We start from the raw sequence: 21,188 nt of genomic DNA, 5'->3' as shown, positions 1-21,188 counted from the left end.
AAGAAACAAGAAAGATTCGTTACACGTACGAATGTTTGTTTTGAATTTCCCAGTGGCACAGCGGTATGTCTGCGGACTCACACAGGTGAAAACCACGTTTCGATACTCGTGGTGGGCAGGGCGCAAAGTTACACGAGGGTTATCTGCACTAGCCGTTCCTAATACAGCAGTGTAAGACTAGAGGGAATGCAGGTAGTCATCACCACCCACCGCCAACTCTTGGGCTACTCAAACATCTAGTACCGCCCTCTACATTCCGACACTCAGTTACACAACCCCTTTCAAACATGTGGTCAGCTTCCGGTCAGTTACCTCTTTCTTTGTGAACCTGGCGATGACCGAAGAAGGTCGAAACGTTGTTCGCTTTTCTATGTAAAATATTTTCTCAACCCAAACGAGCCGTTTTTGCATATACATTTCTCAACTAGTGGGTTTCTCGACATAACTGACTTGGGCTACTCTTTTATCAACGAATAGTGGAATTTACTATAACATTATAACGCCCCCACGGCTAAAAGGATGAGCACGTTTGGTGCGACGGGGATTCGAGCCCGCAGCTCTCAGATTACGAGTCGAGCGCCTTAATCACCTGGTCATGCCGGGCTACACGTAGGAAACTGAAGGTGAGGGCGGTTTGTACATAATCAAACAAACAGACTTGATTTAACAGGTTCGTGTGTTCTCAGTATTAATGATATGAGTTAGTAATACCAAACAGACTTGATTTAACAGGTTCGTGTGTTCTCAGTATTTATGATATGAGTTAGTGATACCAAACAGACTTGATTTAACAGGTTCGTGTGTTCTCAGTATTTATAGTATGAGTTAGTGATACCAAACAGACTTGATTTAACAGGTTCGTGTGTTCTCAGTATTTATAGTATGCGTTAGTAATACCAAACAGACTTGATTTAACAGGTTCGTGTGTTCTCAGTATTTATAGTATGAGTTAGTAATAACAAACAGACTTGATTTAACAGGTTTGTGTGTTCTCAGTATTTATAGTATGAGTTAGTAATACCAAACAGACTTGATTTAACAGGTTCGTGTGTTCTCAGTATTTATAGTATGAGTTAGTAATACCAAACAGACTTGATTTAACAGGTTCGTGTGTTCTCAGTATTTATAGTATGAGTTAGTAATACCAAACAGACTTGATTTAACAGGTTCGTGTGTTCTCAGTATTTATAGTATGAGTTAGTAATAACAAACAGACTTGATTTAACAGGTTTGTGTGTTCTCAGTATTTATAGTATGAGTTAGTAATACCAAACAGACTTGATTTAACAGGTTCGTGTGTTCTCAGTATTTATGATATGAGTTAGTAATACCAAACAGACTTGATTTAACAGGTTCGTGTGTTCTCAGTATTTATAGTATGAGTTAGTAATACCAAACAGACTTGATTTAACAGGTTCGTGTGTTCTCAGTATTTATAGTATGAGTTAGTAATACCAAACAGACTTGATTTAACAGGTTCGTGTGTTCTCAGTATTTATGATATGAGTTAGTAATACCAAACAGACTTGATTTAACAGGTTCATGTGTTCTCAGTATTTATAGTATGAGTTAGTAATACGTTTTAAGTTGTCCTCAGTTAAGGTATTTTTGAGATAAGTTTGTGAAACAACCAAGGAAATGTCTACCTAATACTTACGTATCATTTTAAGATCTTTGGGAGGTGAACTTAGTTCTTATTTGTCATATGTACATACATCTGTATATTATGAAGATGAAATTCTGGGCCTTTCCAGATCCGAATAAATCCATATATAAAATAGTTATCAATTAATTAAAAGTTATGCCAGTATTTTGCACGTCGGCAATGACGACACATTTCATAAAATAGTTTATATTTAAAAAAATTATATTCTTTATATTCTATATGCTTTAGAAAAACAAACGAATGGCCACTAATCAGTTATTGCAGTTTCAGTCAAAATATTTAATAGATTTTTTTTATTTTATCTTATTTCATTTTTTGAGATTTCAAGATAATTTAAAAGATGGAGCTTTGTCTACATGAAATGCTGCGTGTGTCGTCTGCGTGTTTTAACTATTGCAGTGCAATACAAACACAACCAGAGCTAGGCCCGCATTGGCCAAGTGGTTAAGCCACTCGACTCGTACGTAATCCGAGGGTGGTGGGTTCGAATCTCCGTCACACTAAAAATGTTCGCCCTTTCAGCCGTGGGGACGTTATAATGCGATGGTCAATCCCACTATTCGTTGGTAAAAGAGTAGCCCAAGTGTTGGCGAAGGGTGTTGATGACTAACTGCCTTCTCTCTAGTCTTACACTGCTAAATTAGAAATGGCTAACGCAGATAGCCCTCGTGTAGCTTTGCGCGAAACTACAACAAACAAACAAACATAACCAGAGCAAAACGTACGTATTGGATATAAAAAAAAAAATGCAACACGAAAGTTTTGTTTTATTCAATTTTGCTACACCAGGTGGTGACTATTTAATCAGTCGTTTTCTTATAACGCTGTTCATGAAAAATATAATAATCTCTCTGTAAAACTGGATCTTGCTACATTTACTAAGTGCTTGAATAATTCGTTCGGAAATCTAACCGCCTTATAGACTGCCGAAGTAGACACTTTTTTCACAAACATTATATAAATCAAATACTGAATTTTTACTGTCTTTCTCTGTGCTTTTCACAGGTTTTCATGTGTTTTACTTTACTTTGAACTGTGCTTTTTCCTGTGTTTCTCCTGAAATATCTGAGCTGTGCTTTTCATTGGATCTGACTTCATGTTTATGTGTTTTACTGTATTTTTAACTGAGTGTTTCACTGATGTTTGACCTGTGCTCGACCGGTGAGACAGGGCCTGACATGATCAGGTGGTTAAGGCACTCGGCTCGTAATTTTTGGGTCGCGAATTCGAAGCCCCGTCACGCCAAACATACTCGCCCTTTCAGCCGTGGGGGCGTTATAATTTACGGTCAATCCCACTATTCGTTGGTAAAAGAGTAGCCCAAGAGTTGGCGGTGGGTGATGATGACTAGCTGCCTTCCTTCTAGTCTTACACTGCTAAATTAGGGACGTTAGCCCAGATAGCTTTCGTGTAGTTTTGCGCGAAATTCAAACCAAACCGGTGCGACAACTATGGACTTACAACTTTAAAATCCGGGATTCGATTCCTCGCGGCAGACACAGCAGGTAGCTCAATGTGAGTTTGCTCTAAAAACAAACAGACATTTGATTTTTACTGGTTTTGAACTGCGTTTCTTCCTTCTTTCAAAAATTTGCATTTTAAATTGGTTTCTATGCGATTTTCACGGATTTTCATCTACGAAAATCATTAGTTTTAATTTTCACCGAATTTTCAACAATTTTCTCAGTGTGAAACCATTTGAATAGTTTTCACGGCTAGTACACTTTATTGTTCTCAACTTTTAAGGCGGTTTGTTTTTCCTCTTCATGATGTTCAACTGTCGTCATCTGAGAATAATCATCAACCTGGTGGTTAACCCTCAGGATGACTTTAAATCAATGTGGCGGATGTGCCTGTGTAGGATGGTAATCATCAACCTGGTGGTTAACCCTCAGGATGACTTTAAATCAATGTGGCGGATGTTCCTGTGTGGGATGGTTTGTGTGAGTCTCACTCACAAGAGCTGTTGTTACAGATTTTCTTTGTTTAAATGGTTTGTATGAGTCTCACTCACAAGAGTTGTTGTTACAGATTTTCTTTGTTTAAATGGTTTGTATGAGTCTCACTCACAAGAGTTGTTGTTACAGATTTTCTTTGTTTAAATACTGACTAAAACTTTCAACCAATAAGCTGTCTGGCATGTTTATGAATGGAACAACATGAACACCCATTTTCATTCTTCAGTTGCATGAAGTGTGTTTGTGATGGTTGAATAGATGTATTGTTGAAGCCACATGTGTAGTGTGCCATGTGTCACTTTTACAGATCTAGATCCTCTTCAAGTATATTGTGTATTTTAGGGGCATTTGGATAACTTTTGTGTTCGTGGATTCTCACCTTTTACAGGATACCGCACTTTGCATATCAACGCTGCGGTACAGTTTGTTATAGGTACCTTTTTGAATGGTCCTGATATCCCAAGCTGATCCATATTTCTTTGTTTTCTAATTCCTTTAAATGCAAGGAATATCCTGCTTTTGGAAATTTATACATCTTCAATATTAACACATCTTATAATTTTAGTATATGAATAGTTTGTGTTGGAAAGATCTTTCACACATCCTTCTGAAAACAATCAATATTTGGAGTCATCAAATTATCTATGTGCTGTCAAACAATGTCAAAATGCTCCTCTGATACACTCCATTCTATATCAACTTTATAACGGTCATGTGACTTGTTGCTTTACATATTCAAAATAATTTTAATGCAGAAATTTGAATCGTCTGTAGTTTTCTTGCCAATCACTTGGTGTTTTTTTTCTTCTAACTTTACTTGACTGTTGCTGTTTTAGTAAAATGGTGTCTTTAGTGAATCCGCTGTTTTCATGTTTAAAACGACGTTTTATTTTTCGAGTAGTTTGGTGGATATTCATGTTTACTTTTCATTCTTTGGAATTGTGATATTCTTAGATTAATTGATTTTTATGAAGAATGTTGAGTGGGGTCTCCTTTATAAAGGGAAGATGGACAGGATAAGTTTTAAACTGAGTAAAATAACGAGATGTGTACATCAAAATTAACAGTCTTTATTTGCCAATAGAAACCAACACAGTATGCATATTTGTGTAGGGCAAAGGTTGTTCACATTATATGGGATATATGAAATAAGTAACAAATTTTATACACCAGGTGGAGCTGTGTGAATCCATTGCTCCTTACATAAGAGGAAATATCAGGTTTAACAATGGCGACTAGCGCTACCACGTGACTTTAAATCATTTACACTCGTAATAAGGTGAACAGAGTCTCTGGAAGTAACATTTTTAATTTAAGTTTAGTTTGTCTTTCAGTCTCTGTGCACTTTTGACACTTGGATTAGCCACTCCGCTTCTCTGTAACAGTCAGTGAAACTTTTTACATACCCCAAAGTTTACCTGAGGTTAAAAACGTTTCTCACCCTGTAGAAAAATCAAAACTTTAATACTTTAATATTAAAGTATTCCAGTCCGCCATGAGAAAGAAGCTTAATAGACATTTTACAATGGAACTTTCTAGAATATTTACGTATAGTTTGCATGTTTAAAGTTAAGCACAATGCTACGCAATGAGCTATATGTGCTCTGCCCATCACAGATAGCAAAACCCAGTTTATAGTGTTTTAAGTTCGCAAACATGCCGCTGTGCCACTGGGAGGCCATTTTCGACTACATTAACATTTCTCGTTTTCTAGAACATTTCACAATTAATCAACTTTTCCGCCATTCTAAACTACAGCAGTATACCACACTTTAATCAGCAAATATTTTATATTTCTAAACAAACAAAACGTTTCGGGACGCAACATAAGAAACCTGTACAAAAGAACTGTTAACGTACAATACAGTACCAACAAGCATTTATAAATAAATGGTTGTACAAATCGTTACAAATGTCTTGTCTTTACGTACTAACTAGTGTATGATTTAAAAGCGTCAAAATCGATTCAGAAAATGCTTCCGGGCATGTATATCAAGAGAACACGACTTGAATGTCGTGGAAACAATTGCGTGTAAAACGTTTAATCTTCACATATGAGCACGTGCTCAAAACCCTGAAGCATAATTTATCACCTCAAGCAATACTGTTACTATAGCAACACGTCTGTTTTCTCTACCGAGAAAGGTTTCAAATATTTGCATAGAATTTCAAACAAAGCACTTTATTTATAACATTATATGTCTTTTCTTATTGGTTTATAGGTGAAATAAAATACAAATAAAAAAATAACTCACATTTCAAAAGAGGTTCCTGTCAAAAGATGTAAGATATTATAAAGCACAGAAAAAAAAATTGTTTTGGGAACTGTTTGTCCATCTGACTCTGACATTTATTGTAAAGTTTATCCGGTTTAGAAAAGAATTAATCTACAATACAGAATTTTAATATTAAAAACAAGTATTCCCCAGCAGAAAATCCCCATCCCCAGGGGTTCATCTGAAGGCTTATGATGGTAAAAACCGGTTTTCCATACCCGTGGTGTCCACAACATAAATAGCCCATTGTGTAACTTAACTACAAACAGACAAACAATAAACAATCCGCTACAGGAAGTCAGTCGAAACTGGAAACTTTAGTTCGACCGATTAATGAAATGTCAACTCATACTTGAGTTTTTAACTAAAAAAACACCATATTCTGTCCAAAGTAGCTAACTGAAACCATAACAATCAAGCCTTTTCTGACCCAAGTAGACGGCTAAAACTATAACAACTTTAACTTGATCAAGTATGAAGACCGAGTCGTGTCTGATTTCATGACTAAAAACCAGCACTCTCCGACCCAAGTAGATGGCTAAACCTATAACTTTAACTTGATCAAGTGTGAAGATTGAGCCGTGTCTGATTTTATGACTAAAAACCAGCACTCTCCGACCCAAGTTGATGGCTAAACCTATAACAACTTTAACTTGATCAAGTGTGAAGACCGAGTCGTGTCTGATTTCATGACTAAAAACCAGCACTCTCCGACCCAAGTAGATGGATAAACCTATAACTTCAACTTGATCAAGTGTGAAGACCGAGTCGTGTCTGATTTTATGACTAAAAACCAGCACACTCCGACCCAAGCAGATGGCTAAACCTATAACAACTTTAACTTGATCAAGTGTGAAGACCGAGTCGTGTCTGATTTTATGACTAAACACCAGCACTCTCCGACCCAAGTAGATGGCTAAACCTATAACAACTTTAACTTGATCAAGTGTGAAGACCGAGTCGTGTCTGATTTTATGACTAAACACCAGCACACTCCGACCCAAGTAGATGGCTAAACCTATAATAACTTTAACTTGATCAAGTGTGAAGACCGAGTCGTGTCTGATTTTATGACTAAAAACCAGCACTCTCCGACCCAAGTAGATGGCTAAACCTATAATAACTTCAACTTGATCAAGTGTGAAGACCGAGTCGTGTCTGATTTCATGACTAAACACCAGCACACTCCGACCCAAGTAGATGGCTAAACCTATAACAACTTTAACTTGATCAAGTGTGAAGACCGAGTCGTGTCTGATTTTATGACTAAACACCAGCACTCTCCGACCCAAGTAGATGGTTAAACCTATAATAACTTTAACTTGATCAAGTGTGAAGACCGAGTCGTGTCTGATTTCATGACTAAAACCAGCACTCTCCGACCCAAGTAGATGGCTAAACCTATAACAACTTTAACTTGATCAAGTGTGAAGACCGAGTCGTGTCTGATTTTATGACTAAAAACCAGCACTCTCCGACCCAAGTAGATGGCTAAACCTATAACAACTTTAACTTGATCAAGTGTGAAGACCGAGTCGTGTCTGATTTTATGACTAAACACCAGCACTCTCCTACCCAAGTAGATGGCTAAACCTATAACAACTTTAACTTGATCAAGTGTGAAGACCGAGTCGTGTCTGATTTTATGACTAAACACCAGCACACTCCGACCCAAGTAGATGGCTAAACCTATAACAACTTTAACTTGATCAAGTGTGAAGACCGAGTCGTGTCTGATTTTATGACTAAAAACCAGCACACTCCGACCCAAGTAGATGGCTAAACCTATAACAACTTTAACTTGATCAAGTGTGAAGACCGAGTCGTGTCTGATTTTATGACTAAACACCAGCACACTCCGACCCAAGTAGATGGCTAAACCTATAACAACTTTAACTTGATCAAGTGTGAAGACCGAGTCGTGTCTGATTTCATGACTAAACACCAGCACTCTCCTACCAAGACTGGTTGCTGAAACTTGCACCATCAGTTTGAGCGAATGATAAAACATTAGAGCCAGGTCGTATCTGATTTCATGACTCATCTTCAAGTTAGATCTGGACACCGAAGAACGTGACACATTGTACGTGGATAAATAATACAGTTTAAAGACGGCTTTATAACTGATAACCTGTGAACTGACGAGTTAAAGTAAACAAAGTAACGTATAACGAATTAGAAATGCCAAACAAAAACATTAACTTGAGCTCAACTTTATTTCACACAGCCATCAGACGTTTTCGTGAAAATCCTCCTTCTTGGAATATATATACATGAGATTCATGGTTGGAGACATGTTGTGTTTAGTGTTAAGAATTCACCCAATACAAATGTTATGTTACTAAATGCATAAAATGATTAGAAATATTGATGTGCTGGTAGATTTCTAGACGTTCTGAGCTGGACTTGAGTCCAGGCAATAACACAAGCTTTTCCCTGAACTTGTAAAAACTGAATGTGCTATAAGAGTAGCAGTCAGTTCCTTGGCGTGGGTAGTATGGTGTTACTGGCAAGCCACCTGCCTTCTGGTCTGTAGTTCAAAGCTATGGATTGTGGTCATTACTTTGATATAAACATGTAAACTAAAGCTTGACACCCAGATAGATCTGTCTGTCAGGCTTTTCGTGGATAAACAACGAATCTCTTACCACAGATAACAGATAGGCAGCTAAATAAATTTTGAAACTTTATTCTTGAGTTGTCTTCTTAGAAGAGGTAAATCAACAACTACACTGTGGTCCATACTAGAAATAATGTGAGACAAACGTATTTTATTTTGCTTGAGGAACTGATACCAAAACATTCAGTTTTTTCTAAATCATTTTCCTTCTACACTGCTCCCAGGGCCCGGCATGGCCAGGTGGCTTAAGGCGTTCGACTCGTAATCTGAAGGTTGCGGGTTCGAATCCCCGTCGCACCAAACATGCTCGCCCTTTCAGCCGTGGGGGCGTTATAATGTGATGGTCAATCCCACTATTCGTTGGTTAAAGAGTAGCCCAAGAGTTGGCGGTGGGTGGTGATTACTAGCTGCCTTAGACTGCTAAATTAGGGACGACTGGCGCAGATAGCCCTTGAGTAGCTTTGCGTGAAATTCAAAAACAAACAAATACACTGCTCCCCCTAATGGCACAGCGGAATGTCTGAGGACTTGCAAGGCTAGAAAAAGTGTTTCGATACCTGTGGTGCGCAGAGCACAGATAGCCCATTGTGTATCTTTGTGCTTAATTGAAAACAAAAAACGAATTTTTACACTTCGAGGTATCTTTGTGTAGAAGTACAGATGTCTTCCAATTAACCCTAAAATAATTGTCTTTATTTGTGACGTTGTGGTGATTTTTGTTTGAGAAAACAATTAGTGTATAAAACAGTTAAATCATAGTGTGAAAATACTCATTTTCTGTGTAAAAAACACAAAGATCCCCAGTAATGAGTGGGAAGACTGACAGTAGTATTATGGTTTATACTTTTTTGTGTGTATGTGACACGCATTAAGGACTAACAAATTGTTTGGTACATAAACAGTTCAAAGAAAGGTGGTTAATATTCTTAAGGAGTCTGGCCACGTTTGTTGTTCTTGGACAAAACGGAGCTTACACCGCACGTGTAGTTTTATCCTGGTGAAATATTCTTACGGTAACTTCTATCCGTTTCTTGAACGTGGTTAAAATATTCTTGTCGTACCAAAAAATAGTTTTTTTTTTAATTTTTAAACTACCCCGCGTATTTTTGTTTGATGTAAACGACTGTTAATTTTAAGTTTAATATGACAGTATTATTTAGTTTATACAGTGCGAACGTTAAAGTAAATTATTTTTAGACATGATAGTTTAACTGTTTAAAAATTATTGATTGTGCAGTTCATTTGTTCTAAACTGACGTCGTATTAGTTTATTTTGTTTTTGAATTTCGCGCAAAGCTACACGAGGGTTATCTGCGCTAGCTGTCCCTAATTTAGCAGTTTAAGACTAGAGGGAAGGCGGCTAGTCATCACCATCCACCACCAATTCTTGGGCTACTCTTATATCAACGAATAGCGGGATTGACCGTCACATTATAACGTCCCCACGGCTGAAACCCTCGAATTATGAATCGAGTGCCTTAAGCATCGAGCCATGCCGGGCCCCAAGTTAGTGCAAGTGAAAGTAAGACAAAGTTAATGAAAGATACAATCAACTAAACATAAACTGTAATTTTAGCCAAAAAGAGTGTATAGGGACGACTTTTAAACGTAATAATAACAGACTGTATTGTAATAACAGAATAAAGAATAATAATCCGTCTTGTAAAATGGGGTCTAAAATAACTGAACCAATCTGTGTGGACTTTTGAAGTAAAACAGAATTCGTGATTACAAGAAACCCACTTAAAGTAAAAATGTATCTCAGGATTATTTTATCTCAGAATTATTTAAAGCTCTGGATACATCTGTGTTAATCTACAAAATGACACTAGTGAATTTATCACCGATTGTTTTGTGATAACAGAGTAGAGAAGGATAATCACTCTTGTGAGTTAGGTTTTAAAATAACTGAACAAGTGTTTCTGGACTTTTGACGAAAAGACACGATTATTCAAAGTTCTGGATACAATTGTGGCTGTTAGCTGTGTAACGAACATTTGTATATACGTTTTGAAAATATTATTTTATAAACATGTGAAGTGTGTGTGCTGTCCATTTATTGTTGAAATTTATCGCCAGCAAGTCACAGACACATCCTGTGAAGTATCCTGCACATCCATACATCAAAACATAACACCGGCGAGCCAGCCAGGGTTATGCAGTAAAAGACGGTAAAAGAAGACGTGAAAGGCAGCAGAAGTATAACGGGGACAAGTTAAAAGAGGCCAAGCGGAAACGAGATGAACTTATTGGAAAAGGTTTGTATTGAAAGTTCAGAGAGGCCAAACCTAACACTGGAGAAGCTGGCATATCTACGGCGATACTTTACAAGTCGGATTGACATGACTTTAAGTTTAGGAAAGGAAAAATGTACGTTTGTTTTTTGTGTGATCTCTCTTCTGGCTTCGCTAATTTAACCCTACAAATACAATTTGCTTTTTGATCCTTTTGGATTTTTAAATGCATTGATTTCAATTATTCACGCTTTTATTTGTTTGCCAAATTCACTACAAAGCTATCCGACAGTTAGCTGTCACTAATTTTCAAGAGATAAAGGGACAACAGTTAGCCAGCATCACCCACCGCCAACTCTTGGACTACTTTTACCAAGAAATAGTGTGCGTGATCGACACATTATAATCTTCCCCACAGCTGAAAAGGCGATCATGTTCGGTAACAGATTACGATCCGATGACCCACATGAAAATATTCTAACCACCAGCCATGCTAATCCTTCAGTATTCATACACCTAACTGCTAGAGGGCCACCAATACTGCCTGTTCACCGTTAACATATCTAAAAAATGTAAGCAAAAATAACAATAATTATCGTATTAGTTACAGCTGCTGCCCCCTATGTATTTTACATAAAAAACGAGGAATTTCACCCAAGTTTTGGGTTAGTTCTTTAGACTGAGTGTTGTAACATAACTTACTCATAGAACCCTAAAAAACAGTCCATAATTTGAGAGTAAATAATTATATTAACGGATCTTGGAAGGGAATTGTATTTCTTCTATATCTTTGAAATACTAAAAACACGACTTTTTAAATACATATACGAATATCACTCGAATTGGCTTTACAGGAATCACACAGACAAATAAAATAATGTATTCTTATCGTTGGGTGGTAGTTGATATGTACAGAAAACAAATATCCTTCTAGTCAACTGAGAAGCTCATAGTTAACTTATAAAGTTTTATAACAGTTTACTCTTCTGTGGCATTCATTTTTATTATTTCATCAAATATCAAGTGAAATAACAACTACTGAACACCTGTTGTACCTGTAACAACTACCGAACACCTGTAACAACTATTGAACACCTGTTGTACCTGTATCAACTACCGAACACCTGTTGTACCTGTATCAACTACCGAATACCTGTTGTACCTGTATCAACTACCGAATACCTGTTGTACCTGTATCAACTACCGAATACCTGTTGTACCTGTATCAACTACCGAATACCTGTTGTACCTGTAACAACTACCGAACACCTGTTGTACCTGTATCAACTACCGAATACCTGTTGTACCTGTATCAACTACCGAATACCTGTTGTACCTGTATCAACTACCGAATACCTGTTGTACCTGTATCAACTACCGAATACCTGTTGTACCTGTATCAACTAACGAAAACCTGTTGTACCTGTATCAACTAACGAAAACCTGTTGTACCTGTATCAACTACCGAATACCTGTTGTACCTGTATCAACTACCGAATACCTGTTGTACCTGTATCAACTACCGAATACCTGTTGTACCTGTAACAACTAACGAAAACCTGTTATACCTGTATCAACTACCGAATACCTGTTGTACCTGTAACAACTACCGAAAACCTGTTATACCTGTAACAACTACTAAATACCTGTTGTACCTGTAACAACTAACGAAAACTTGATTTACCTGTAACAACTACCGAAACCTGTTATACCTGTAACAACTACGGAATACCTGTTGTACCTGTATCAACTACCGAATACCTGTTGTACCTGTATCAACTACCGAATACCTGTTGTACCTGTAACAACTAACGAAAACCTGTTATACCTGTATCAACTACCGAACACCTGTTGTACCTGTAACAACTACTGAAAACCCGTTTTACCTGTAACAACTACTGAAAACCCGTTTTACCTGTAACAACTACTGAAAACCCGTTTTACCTGGACGAACACAACTCCACCCACACAAACCGTCACAGAGGCATTCTTTTCGAGAACTGATACAGTCGGCGTTTTTCTTGCATTTTCGTAAACACTGACGCCCCCTACTGGCTGCTGCTTCCCGGTTCATAGGGCATTCTTCTTCATGCCTGACGTGTGATCCTGGGGAAACACAAGATTGTCTTATTTATTCGTTCACATGAGTCGTATGGCTTTTAACAATCTATGAAATGTAATAAATATGACATTCTTATATCCGTGTTCATCGGATCGTATTAACGATTATCCATGTGTTTAGAATAAATCATTTTATCGTTTGAAACTGCTTAAGTTTATTAAACTTACATCAAATAATTCGAAACTAATAAATATAAAGATTTCTTCTGAAAGAAAAGATGCAAACTTTCGTATAACTAACACCTTGATTTTCAAGTGACAGAATGAATTTCGTGAAAGAGAAATATTGGTTCCTTGTCAACTGCAAATGACCCGGCATGGCCAGGTGGGTTAAGGCGTTCGACTCGTAATCTGAGGGTCGCGGGTTGGAATCCCCGTCACACCAAATACGCTCGCACTTTCAGCTGTGGGAGCGTTAAAATATGACGGCCAATCCCACTATTAGTTGGTGAAGGAGTAGCCCAAGCGTTGGCGGTGGGTGGTAATGACTAGCTGCCTTCCTTCTAGCCTTACACTGCTAAATTAGAGACGTCCAGCGCAGACAGCCCTCGAGTAGCTTTGCGCGAAATTAAAGAAAACAAAACAACTACAAACACTGCAGCGGCACATTGGCATATCTGCAGACTTAGAACATTAGAAACCGAGTTGCGATACCCGTGGTGGGTATAACACGGATAGGCAGTTGTGCAATGTTGTTCTTTACTACAAACAAACACAACTGTAGAACAAAATAAGAATAGAATAAACGAAGGTTTACTGGATAGTTTGTTTGTTTTTTTGGAATTTCGCACAAAGCTACTCGAGGGCTATCTGTGCTAGCCGTCCTTAATTTAGCAGTGTAAGACTAAAGGGAAGGCAGCTAGTAATCACCACCCACCGCCAACTCTTGGGCTACTCTTTTACCAACGAATAGTGGGATTGACCGTCACATTATACGCCCCCACGGCTGGGAGGGCGAGCATGTCTAGCGCGACGCGGGCGCGAACCCGCGACCCTCGGATTACGAGTCGCACGCCTTACGCGCTTGGCCATGCCAGGCCTTACTGGATAGATAATTGAAGTAAATATACAACTTTCATAGTATTTTAATTTGAGTGGGAACCTCACATAACTGTTGTTGAAAACGAAAGCCACCCGTCTCAAGTACAGTATATATAATAAGGGCAGCTGCGCAGTAACAAAAGAGCTTGTTTCACCCAGATTAGTCCTAACGCATGATAACTCTATTCGTATGATACACAAAAAATATACATGTGGGACTCACTTGTTACAGAGATGGTACAATACTGAAGTTACGAGTAACTGTTGATAAATGGTAAATCTATTGTTACTACATTACATTACTACAATACCTTATTACACAAAGTGGTATAGTTTATTTACTTCTCTGCTTGGATTTTCGCGCAAACCTTCACGTGGGCTACCCGCGCCTGCCATGACTAAATTTAAAATGACAGACTTGAGGAAACACAGCTAGTTTACATCATCCACTACTAACGTTTGGACTACTTTTTTAAATGAATATTTGTGAATGACCTAACATTACAATATCCCACAACTGAAGGGGTGAGCGTGTTCAAACGCCTTAGTTTTACGATACCACAAGTTTATCAATACGTGATCGTGAAATATAGTTCCAAATCTTCTGTAAACGCTCATTAATTCAGCCAATTTGTTTGGTTATCGTTTCATCTACTCACTTTCCAGATAAGCTCATGTATCCTAAAGAGCATTCCTTTACTTTATACAGGACAGAACATGGTTACAAGTGTTCCATTATACAGGACAGAACATGGTTACAAGTGTTCCATTATACAGGACAGAACATGGTTAAAATGTTCCATTATACAGGACAGAACATGGTTACAAGTGTTCCATTAGCCTCCTACTCTTTAAATATCGTTTCACCACATTCACTGTATGTTTGGAATCTCTGTCGTGCTGGAAGATAATTCCTGCACAAATAAGTCTTGTTCCTGAGTGAATAACATAACGTTGTACCAGTCAGCAGTCAGGGTACCATAAGTTTTGTATATCTCTCCAACGGAAATGCAGCACACAGTAATATTATTACCCCAACACGTTCCATTGGTGTAGATGCTGTTCGTTTACCTTGATACGTTTCATTTTGCTATCTAACAAGTTATCACTGATTGTTGTCAAACAATTTCAATTTGGTTTAATCCGTATTCTTCAATTTGCTCATGTTATTTTGTAAAGTCTGACGCCTGTTTTAGGTTTTGTTATATCTGTATCTCTCAAGTGGTCATTCTTGAGGAGTCATATACCCACTGAGGCCATTCGTAGCAATGTGTATCTTACTTTTCTAGAAATACAATTCACGCCTGTACTTTTGACAGAATTCCTACTGGATTATCGTATACGGATAAGGCTCCAAGCACGACTCATTTAACATTTCTGTCACGGGGACATTTAACACTACGTTAGGAATACTCTGTATATTTATAGGCGCCATGCTGGTGTGGCAGTGTCTCGTTGATTGGAGGACAGCCATTCACAGAACAAGCTACAAACATGGGATCGCCAATATGGCAAGGAACATTTTCCCTCCAGATATATAGCTAATCCATAACTGTCAAGACTCATCAGCTGTTATATTTTGCCTAAGAAATTTACATTTTGAAGTAGTGATTAAGATTTGGTAACAAAGGCTTTGTCATGTACTTCATGACGGACTTATCATAGCCTGAAACACTGCGCTGTCACGGAAAAGATATATCGACAAACTAGCGTATGATAAAAATAAAAGAGTTCTCGCCACATCTTTGTTTAGGTGGTTATAAATTCCAAAACTGTTGGAAGGTCTCTTTGGCATATGTTCCGTGATTCCGGTGGCTGGAGTTCGTGTGGTTGACCCAATGCGGCCGTTGTTTACAGCATGGACGAGTGTAGTGATAGACCAGTAGCGACATTTTTCAAGGAGTTATTTTGACTTTTTAAAAAAAATCATATTCTTTTATTCAATTTGAAAGTTATTCTTAGGCTCAATTGGGAGGACATTTATTACAGAATCCCTTTAGTTTGACGTCATGTGAACCACCGAAGGTTAACATCAGGGTTATAAAGGTTAACATCAGGGTTATAAGGTACTTGGGAATGTTAAACTATTGGATCTTGGGGTTCTAAACTTTATTATTATATTCAAAAAATAATGTTGTTGGTAAACACTAGAGGGAGGCATTTCTAATCAAACACTGTAAATTAAATTACAGTAAGTTTGTTTTTGAATTTCGCGCAAAGCTACACGAGGGCTATCTGCGCTAGCTATCCCTAATTTAGCAGTGTAAGACTAGAGAAAAGGCAACTAGTCATCACCACCCACTACCAACTCTTGGGCTACTCTTTTACCAACGAATAGTGGGGTTGACCGTAACATTATAACGTCCCCACGGCTGAAAGGGCGAGCATATTTAGTGTGACAGGGATTCGAATCCCCGACCCTCGGATTTTTTTTTCTTACCTTTTAAAGTCAAAATACCTCTTTCTAAAACGTGCTAGTGGTGTATCAATACACTCATCCATACTGTAAACAATGGTTGCATTGGGTCAACGAAACGAACTCTAGCTACAAGAATCAAGGAACGTGAGCAAAACAGCCATTCCAACAACCTGAAGTCATGCTGTACTGAGAAGCCGAACATTCAAACAGATTCAGCAACAAATGAATGGACATTAAGGAACAAGAAAGAGGTCCTAATTCGAAACTTTAGACCAACGCTAATCAACCAATTAACGACACCATTGCACCTCAAGCTGTGATAAACTTGTTCTTAAAATAGGCCACGAAGAATCAATTTCAAATCGTTGTCGAATAATCAAATAACATCTCAAGTGTATTTACTTATAAAGGAGATATAGAACCGTAAATAACACGAAGAAAAACCTAAATAGTGATTCCCTGTGATTTAGAAGAAAACTATATTCGAGTACTAGGGATCATGTTTTCTTTCTATTGAAATCAGTCAACTCTAAACGTTCTCCTTTTACCACTCTATCACTGATACACAGTATTTCATCATGTTATATTCGGTGTGGAATTATTATACAACTCTTGCAAAGTTACGCAAGGGCTATCTGCATTAACTGTCCCTAATCTTGAGTTGATGGATCAGAAGGAAGGCATCAGTTAACAACACCCACCGCCAGCTCTTAAGCTATCCTTGTTTGATCAAATAGGTGGCTGTGACTGTCAAATCTATAAAGTAAGATTTTTTTATATTACATTTTTGTAGTTATGGAGCTCAAACTTTGGACTTTTCATCCTTCTAACTTCTATGCCACACGCGACGCTTATCGGAGAGAGACAAGTATAACAAAACTTACAAGTTAGTATCAGTTTAAATGATAGTATATATATATATATATATATATACGTACTTAGAAAAACCAAAACACATGAATGTATCTAGACTTTACCGTTACAACGTGGTCTTGAAGTTCCAGAATAAAACAAGAATATTCAATTTTAGGGGATTTCCTCTTGCAGCACAAATGTTTAGAATTTTTATTTGTTTATTTCAAACTTAACCTTTTAATGCTACGATAAGGAAAATTGACTAAATTTTCGTTAAACTTTCACTTCCGGGGTAAAAGAACAAGAAAATCAGGTTAAAAAATCATGTAATTAAGAACACAACTAAAGATTCAGCAGAAGTTTCTACTTGTTGGTGAAACGCCAAAATCATTGGTTTATTCTAGTGTGACGTCATATCCGCTTATAGCTTATTGGTGAAACCCCGAAACATTGTTTTTGCTAGTTACGGTGCTCGGCTTATCGTTATTTTATTTACACATAAAATTAATATTTATTTTTGTTCCATACAATAAATTAATTTCAATGAAAATTGTAGGTAGCAGCAGTTTATTTACACAGAAAAAAAAATTGCATCAGATATTTAGTTATAAAGGATCCATATATAATTCTTACAGTTTGGGAAAATAACCCTTACGAAAAAGAACTATATTTAGCCGTACAGGATTTTTCGTAACCCAGTGGCACAACGGCGTGTCTGCGGGCTTAAAATGCTAAAAACTGGGTTTCGATAGCTGTGTTGAGTGGAGCTCAGATAGCCTATTGTGTAGCTTTGTGCTTAACTTGGAACAAACAAGGTAGGATTTTTTTCTCTCTTTAGATGAGTTTTGTTTGTTTGTTTTGGAATTTCGCACAAAGCTACTCGAGGGCTATCTGTGCTAGCCGTCCCTAATTTTGCAGTGTAAGACTAGAGGGAAGGCAGCTAGTCATCACCACCCACCGCCAACTCTTGGGCTACTCTTTTACCAACGAATAGTAGGATTGGACGTCACATTATAACGCCCCCACGGCTGGGAGGGCGAGCATGTTTGGCGCGACGCGGGCCCGAACCCGCGACCCTCGTATTACGAGTCGCACGCCTTACGCGCTAGGCCATGCCAGGCCCATTTAGATGAGAATAATCATTATTCACAAGAACTGTATTACGTCTTTACTCATGTAGGATTTATACTCTCTCATTGGTTAATAACCATTTACTCATGTAGGATTTATACTCTCTCATTGGTTAAGAACCATTTGCTCATGTAGGATTTATACTCTCTCATTGGTTAAGAACCATTTCCTCATGTAGGATTTATACTCTGTCAATGGTTAAGAACCATTTACTCATGTAGGATTTATACTCTGTCAATGGTTAAGAACCATTTACTCATGTAGGATTTATACTCTGTCAATGGTTAAGAACCATTTACTCATGTAGGACGTATACTCTGTCATTGGTTAAGAACCATTTACTCATGTAGGATTTATACTCTGTCATTGGTTAAGAACCATTTACTCATGTAGGATTTATACTCTCTCATTGGTTAAGAACCATTTCCTCATGTAGGATTTATACTCTCTCATTGGTTAAGAACCATTTCCTCATGTAGGATTTATACTCTGTCATTGGTTAAGAACCATTTACTCATGTAGGATTTATACTCTCTCATTGGTTAAGAACCATTTCCTCATGTAGGATTTATACTCTCTCATTGGTTAAGAACCATTTCCTCATGTAGGATTTATACTCTCTCATTGGTTAAGAACCATTTCCTCATGTAGGATTTATACTCTCTCATTGGTTAAGAACCATTTACTCATGTAGGATTTATACTCTGTCAATGGTTAAGAACCATTTCCTCATGTAGGATTTATACTCTGTCAATGGTTAAGAACCATCGTTGTTTCTTTATTCTCTCATAATAAGCTATTAAGAAAAGAAACTGATAACATATACTAAAAGAGTCAACCGTTTAAAGAAGTGAGTGTAGTTTAGCTACTCTTTTACCAACGAATAGTGGGATTGACCGTTACGTTATAGCGCCACAACAGCTGAAATGGCGAAGATGTTTGGTTTGACGGTGATTCGAACCCGCGGCCCTCATATTACGAGTCGAACGCCTTAACCCACCTGGCCATGCCGGCCCTACGAGTTCTTTATTTGTTCAGTATTTCCCACACTTGATAATGAAATTCAATAGTTACTTCTTACCAAGACAGTGTGAATTTCGTAAGTACGTGTTTGGTACGTTTTGTGAATGAATAAGCTGCCATTTTGGGCCACGCGACTCTACTGAAATACCTGAAAACCAATAACAAAGTTACTACGCTACCGTTCAATGCACAGGGAACAGATACAGTGACACCCACAGGGGGTAGTATGAAGTTCGGATTAGAGTTCGAAGCCTCTGTGGTTAGTCCCCAGGTAACCGTAAAGGTACACGCTAGTTTTGGTAACAACCAGCCCAGCGATTCGCTGATTATAAAGAGACAGACTGGTATAGGTTGCAGTCCTTCATACAAGCAGATTGCGTCTTTAATTTAAATTCAGTTCGATTCGACCTTTCTGTGATCGCCCACTTTCCTAAACCATTTCACTTGATAATAATAATAAAACAATTTCTTTTCTTGGTAATACATCAGGTAAACGTACGTCTTAAAATAAAGTCGTTTGTTAACTGATGACGTAAAACGTTTTCTAATAATAAAAAACTATCTTGCAAAAAAAGAAGAAATGATTAGTAGATTCTCTTATTTTGACGTCAGTTCTTTAAACAAGTCGTAAGTGGATTTCGTTACTATGGTGATCGTCCAATTGTTACAAAAGCAGTGTTTACACAAGTGTGAAGTGTGCACGTGTCTAACTGCAACATAACTTTGATGTAGATAATATATAAACCTTGGCGGTGGTAGTTGGGTTTTTGGTAAAGTTATTGTTCATTCCGCACAATTACCACTTCAACCATCACTTTTCACACAGTTCACCGCTGGTGTAGCGGTAAGTCTACCGGTATAGATTTACAACGTTAAAATAAAGGGTTTGTTTCCCCATCGGTGGACTCAGCAGATAGCGTGATGTGGCTCTGCTGTATGAAAAACACACAGATTTTGTCGTCTACTTAATTATTAATTATTTATATATTTATGTATTGAAAAACTAAACAAACAACATGTCAGAATCATTTTTAATTTCAAGATTTGATTTGTTTTACTTTGTAAAATTACAGGTATCAATATTTGGAGATACCTTAGCATATGGGAGACCAATATCTTAGAGGATATTTATGATATAATGATATCCGTTATTAATATTCATTATTTTAACAAAAATTACAGAATCTCAAATCCAATTGCTGTAAAATACCATCCACGTGCTCCCCCTGGCGACAACACTACAAAACAAAACCAATGAGGACCCACATTTGGAAAAGTTAACCAAGAGGCTTAGCTGTAAGTGTTAGGATTCACATGATAACCCTGATGTGCAACCTGCTTTGTACTTAAACTTAGAAACAAGTAAAGTACATAAGTCACCTTACCTGTTAATAGGCTCTGAGTCAGTAGAACCCACAGGAACAGAAGGTGAAATCTACCATTCATAATTAGAAGTATAAGTTGTTAAAACACGTATTTTCTATTTTTTTCTCTCAGAACTCCGTGGTGTATATACGTATGAAGGTAACGAGACAGGTATCACCGTAGAAGCTCGTGCAGTCTTTTCGCCTCTCGAACAGATCAATGTAATTATATACTGTGAATCGCTACTCTGAATAACAGGTGCTATTACGTATCGGTTAAACAGATCTGCCCCCTGCCGGCAATTTAATAAACAAAAGACGAATCAGAAGAAAATATCTGAGATTTGACTTTTTTTTCAGTATCAATTTCTTGTACTAGTTTTCAGCCTTGCTAACAACAACGAGATAATTTATATAAAAAACTGCCTCACATTTTTAAGCCAAGTACGTTTCATATGTTTCGGTTTTAGCCAGGATATA

The 21,188-nt window shown here is 37.6% G+C and overlaps 1 pseudogene across 1 annotated transcript in view; it reads right to left on the bottom strand.

The window, feature by feature from the left end:
- LOC143233630 (sushi, von Willebrand factor type A, EGF and pentraxin domain-containing protein 1-like) overlaps nt 1–20,906 on the bottom strand; it is an 84,123-nt pseudogene extending 63,217 nt beyond the window's left edge. The window contains exons 1-2 of the transcript XR_013018254.1: nt 20,730–20,906; nt 12,699–12,860 (exon numbers count right to left, since the gene is read on the bottom strand). The product of XR_013018254.1 is annotated as a sushi, von Willebrand factor type A, EGF and pentraxin domain-containing protein 1-like (transcript). The remainder of the gene's footprint in view (nt 1–12,698; nt 12,861–20,729) is intronic.
- Nucleotides 20,907–21,188: the final 282 nt, after the last annotated feature.

This window comes from Tachypleus tridentatus, chromosome 1 (genome assembly GCF_004210375.1).
Source record: "Tachypleus tridentatus isolate NWPU-2018 chromosome 1, ASM421037v1, whole genome shotgun sequence".
Classification (NCBI taxonomy): domain Eukaryota; kingdom Metazoa; phylum Arthropoda; class Merostomata; order Xiphosura; family Limulidae; genus Tachypleus; species Tachypleus tridentatus.
This window is presented reverse-complemented; position numbering and strand designations above follow the sequence as displayed.